We start from the raw sequence: 5,842 nt of genomic DNA, 5'->3' as shown, positions 1-5,842 counted from the left end.
GGTCTTTGTGTCCCTTGCCTTTTGTTTGAGTGACTCAGTCCTTTCCCTGCCCTTGTGCTCTCCCTATTTCCTACCTTCCTTGCTTCCTTCCTCCCTTCCTGGGTTTTCTCCTTTTCTTCTTCATTCTTTTCTACCTCCCTCCATCCCTCCATCTTTGCCTTCCTCCCTTCCAACTTTCTCTCTCCCTTCCCTCCCTTTTCTTTTCTTGCAAGTGTTTTGGGTGAAAGTCCATGGCAGGCCAGCCCCAAGCTAGGCAAGGTCACTGCCACTGAGCTACAACATCCCCAGACCTGCTGCCACTTCCTATGCAAGTAATTTGAATTATCTCTAAAGAAAAACTCTCACATTAGTCTACTTTCAAAGTAATTTCAGAAGAGTTGCTAACATGGGCATAAATCGGTTATGACAAGTCATTTTAGAAAAGCACTGCACAGCTAATGTTCCTCAAAAGAAGGAGTTGAAAACTTTAGTTGGTTTTCAGGTCAGCATTTCTAGACTAGTATTGTTGAAAATTCCTCAAACTCTTCTTTGAGATGTTTTTTTTTTTTTTGGACTTTTCATGGGCTTTAAAACATCTAAGGAAGCTGGCTGGTACTTATTAATATATAGCCAAGAGAAGGATGGATATGACTCTCTGAAATGGATGTAAATCCTTAACGTGAATTATATTGTTGATGTTAAGAGAAAGATTTCATGGCTTGATGTACAATAAGGACATCCCAACATATTGTTTTCCTCCCAAGTTAACACTTGACTTGTTGATGAGTCACATATGAGGTTCGAAGGAGAAGATGCACAAGTAATCACTGGTTTTGTAAGCATGCAAGTTCCAAGCCCATAGGCCACCATGCATGATTAGACCTGTTGTTATTTACACTTACATGGCCAGAGCTGTATCACTGTCTAAAAGTTGCCAAATGAGAGTAGCCTTTTTTCCTCTCCAGCACATGTATGGAATGACCAGCTTTCAAGTGGACTTCCCTGAGCCTTTTCAGTATCCGAACATGCGAGTCCAAAACACTTTAGTCCTACTACTAAGAAGGATACTCACTGTAACACTGTTTTTCTGACCATTACATGAACAATATGATGACCCTGGTGTGCAAAGAACAGGACTCAGTGAAGATGTACTGACTGTTGGTGCATGACACTTTTCTAGGTTTCACGGGCCATCTGGAGGAATCAGCCCAAACACCTTGAGATACCACTCAATTCATAGTTTACTTAAGGACACATGTGGCTTAGGGAGAACTTCTTTCCTCTGAAAGTGTTTCTTCAAACGAGATGAGAGTCGAAAAGAAGGTATTGAGTACACTAATTAAAATGGCTGTGCTTTGTGGAGCAGCAGGATTCAACAATACACGTAACAATGCTTTGTCACTGCCTTTGGACCTAACACGTATCAGTGTAGATGAACAGAGGCACAGTAAGAAAGATAGCTGGCATAAAACACCAAGGGGAAGGGGCTAAGCTGCCTTACTGGGTTGACGTTTTTTCACTCTGGTGGCACTTTCTGTTGTCTGTATGAACAGAGATTCCAAGTACTTTCCCACTTAGCCGGCCTCTCTGTTATTCATAAGTTGAACTACAGGGAGAGATGGATCAGTTTACCACCTGGGAGGCCTTTTCTTCCACATTTTCTGCCCATTGCATGCTTTTGTTTTTTTTCCAGCTCTTCCTACAAGCCCCCCTAATCCTGATCTCTCCTTAGTCCTTATGATATCTTTAAGTGTCCCCTTTGCTCCTGTTCATGGAGTCATGTGTACAGAAATTATACCTGGTTCCATTGAACTCTACTTAATTCTTTGTCACCTCTGTGCTCCTTTTGCCAAGTCACTCCTCAACACTTACTGTAACCCTTTCAATTTTTTGTCCATTTTCATTTAAAAAACTCTTTCAAAAATTGAACCATTTCGCATGCAGATACAGTCTTCTTGATCTGCTATTAATCCCCCACAACTAACATTGTAAGTTATTGAAATGTACATTTCCAGACCGTTTTCAGATTTTTGATTTCTGTATATCTACCTGTCTATCTATTTACAAACATAACATGGTATTCTGAAAGTATCATTCTGCTTTTGGAGCTCTACATTGTGTTTTTCAGGAGCAGGCTTATTACACAGAGATGAATCCATGTTACCTAGATTGAGTTCAAACTGGAATGTGCACTCTGATTCCCATTATATTGTTCTACCTACTAATGGACAGTTCAGTTATATCCAAACCTCACCCCCTCCCCCATTAATAAAACCCCTGTGGAGAGACATGTAGATGCCTTATGAACATATTGATAATTTTTCATGGCAGTGTTTTCCAAAAACCAGTTAGTAAAATCAATTTATTCCTTTGCAGCCTGAAATTACCTTCATTCCAGTTTACTGGTATAAGAACCGCAGTATATCAGCAACTATTCTCCAATAGTAGTTCAGGCAGAAGTCATTCTAGATAACAATCAGTGCGGGATCCTCCATGTATTTTACACAGCCCATGGCAGGGGACATCCGTCCACTTGTTTAGAAAAACTGATGTTTCATGCTGGCAATTTAGATATATTGAAAGGACTGATTTGAAAACAGTTGAGACAGGCTGATTAGATTCATTGTGTATGTTGGCTTTGTTTTCCTAGGCCTGAAGTTTTCACATTTCAATTAATTGTAGGTTAGGTATCAGGCAGATTCTTCACTGGGCTTCAAATGTGATAAAGTTGCTTCTTATTTTTAAGAAGGCCGTTGCAATCCTGCATTTATTTTACATCTCAGTGCTTGTTTTACAAACAAGCACACAGACCCACACACCACACACATCAACACACAAACAAATAATTAGAGCACATTTAACACTCAAATAAAGCTTTACCTACTAATTCATAACTAGGGTATTTTTTTTAATAAGATTTGTGTCTTAGTCTCTACTGGGGAAACATTGTTCAATGTGAGTTCTCTGGTTTGTTGTAGGGCAGTGAATGTTCACTTGTTGGCAATGATATAGAAATGGGGAGTAAGAGTTTAAAAGTTTTTACAGTGGGTAGGCAGAGTCAGAGTATGGAATCTAAGAATAAGAAATTGGGGAATTTCCCCTTTGTTTCTTCATTTCAATCTCCTAATAATTCATGTATATTTTCCAAAAGTCTCCCAGGAAACAAGGACTAGGTCAATCCACATATCAGTGAACCATAGCAGAATGCGATTCTGAGTTTCAAATAAACAGTCATAAAATCAAAAAGACAGGTGCTGGGGTTTTGGCTCAGCACTAGAGTGCTGGCTTCACACTTTCAAAGGTCCTGAGTTGGATCCCCAACACCATATGTGAAAGGAATGAATGAACCAATGCATGAGTGTATGATGAATGAATTAAAGTTATAAAGAGCAGGAGGAAGAGGAGGAGGAGGAGGAGGAGAAATAGAAGAAGATGATGAGTAATTTGACAGAAGGGAAAAAAAGGAGCAGAGTCAGTTTAAAGTGTGGTTTCCAATTCCCAAAAGTTAAATTACAGCAGATGGGATAGAGAGAGAAGATGGGAGGGCAGGAGAGGGGGGATAGTAGAGGCTAGAAAATGTAGCAGAATACAATTGTTACTAATATGGCATTTTGTAAAAATGTGGATGTGTAAACCATGTGATTGTGCAATCTGTATATGGGGTCAAAATGGGAGTTCATAACTCACTTGAATCTAATGTAGGAAATATGATATCTCAAGAGCTATGTAATGTTTTCAGCAACCAATATAAAAAAGAGGTCTTCATTTTTCTTTGTAGTTGAGATCTCTTGTTTCCGTGACATGTTTAGTTGTGTTCTCTCCTTTAGTCCTTCCATGCTCTAGTTATTCTGATATGAAAAAACTAGCTGAAATGCCCAACCAGTCTCTAAATCAGTGACAATTTTTAATCAAGCCTAAAGTCACTTTACAGTTGCTACAGTCATACTAAATACACTTCTTTGTTGGGAGTTTAAAAGATATTTCCATCAGCTAGATTACAAGTAGCTAGAACTCCCATTCTTGTTTATGTAATAGTGGCTTCATCAGATTAAATGTTGTTCTCTGGAATATAATAAAATAGGTATAATTTACTCATAAGATTCCTACATAAACCATCTTTATTTACAAAATACTATCTTAAGAATTATAGTTTCATTGAGCTTCGATTGTAGCCAAAGTATAGTCAATTACTGAAGTAAAAGCAGTTACTTAAAAACTAAAAATGAGACATAAGTCAAATTACATTTGAACAGAGAGCAACAGCATGAGGTTTCTTGATTGGTTCTAGATGTTGAGTAACAGGCTCATTTGCAGGTGGAAGGAACCCTTCAGGGAACTCACTTGTACTTTCAGAATGGGGGTGTAGAGGGCTGAATTCCTGCTCTTGGGGGAAAATTGTGAGGAAAACGCCCTCCCTGCATAGACACTTCACTTTGTAAATGGAGTGGGTTGGGGGCCAGGTGGAGCATAATCTCCAAGTTCCCAGACAAGTTTTTTGGAGAGGTGGAGGAAAAAAAAGTCCTCTTCTCATGAACTGACTCCTTGGGTCAACTGGAACAAGGCACCTCTGACTGGAGGGAAAGGTGCCAACACAGAGCCAGAGCCAGTTGCTTGGTTTTCAGCATGGAGTGGTGAATCAGGCACATCAGAGTCCAAAGGAGGCATATTAGGAATTCTGTGTTCTGCTTGTCCTGATGCTCTATCACAATTTGAGTAAAACCTATCTAGCCTTTGTAGAGGAAGACGTGCATGAGAAGAATATGTTTGGCCTGGTGGAGGGATCATCAGCCTGCTGGCCTGTTCCCCTGGAGGAGAGAGGGGCCCAGTCTGAGAAGTTGCTCTCTGAAAATCAGTGAACTTATGACAGCTGGATTCTCTTCCTTTACTGCTAGTCGCATGGTCCAGAGGATTCTCCAGGGCCCCTTGACCCTCTTCCTCCTCCCACTGGAGTGAAAGGTGAGAGTGTGAGTGGACCACTGTTTTCAAAATGAGGAGGTCTCCTTTCAGATGAAGGGTGACCTATTGGTGAGGGCCCATTTGGAGAAGGCTTTCTGCCCATTGCTGAGTTGGAAACATCCAGTGCATCATAGGGATCTTTTTCTACAAGTTCAAATCTAAGCTCCTTCTCAGTTAATTTCTGTCTGTTGCGTGCATTGTGTTAACACCAATTTAGGAAAAGGAGTGTTTCATCAGCAAAGGGTCAAGTTAAGGGAGTAAATTATGGCATCCCTCCCAAGTATGTTTCAGTTTGTCAGAGTGGATGATTGCCTATTCATGGGGAATAAACGCTATGTGAGAATTCCAGGGCTCTTTGTGTTTTGGCAGCTTTTTTTCACTGTAAGACAAGGAATCACAGGCTTTAATGTACAGACCTGTGGAGATGGGTGGAAGGAGAGAGGGAACTGGATAAATGGCTTTGAAATGAGATTTATTTACTCTTTTCTTCTTCAAAGAACATGAGGTATAGTTATATTAATTGTTTGGTGTCTATTTTATAGCTTTTAAAAACAGAGAATAATTCATCTTGATTCTGTAATTACCAGCTATACAAACAGCATATGACAAGTCTTGACAAGTAGACTTTTTTAACATGGAATAGCTATGACAATGGCCAAAGTGTTAGATTAAAATATCAAGGTTGTGCCATTTGATAAATTCTTTCCTTTCTTAATAGGAGGTGTTATGTACGTTTGTATGCTAATTCTAAAATGTCTGTACTGTGTATGAAACTAAATATCAAACAGATCACTAAATTCAATGAACCAATAAACAGTAGTTTTCCAAAACATTCTGAAGGAACTGGTTACATATTTTTTTCTGGATAAGAAGTTGGTTTTGTTCTTGGAATACAATCGATTTTTCA

Source organism: Callospermophilus lateralis, unplaced genomic scaffold (assembly GCF_048772815.1).
Source record: "Callospermophilus lateralis isolate mCalLat2 unplaced genomic scaffold, mCalLat2.hap1 Scaffold_1909, whole genome shotgun sequence".
NCBI lineage: Eukaryota > Metazoa > Chordata > Mammalia > Rodentia > Sciuridae > Callospermophilus > Callospermophilus lateralis.
Note: the sequence above shows the minus strand (reverse complement) of the source record.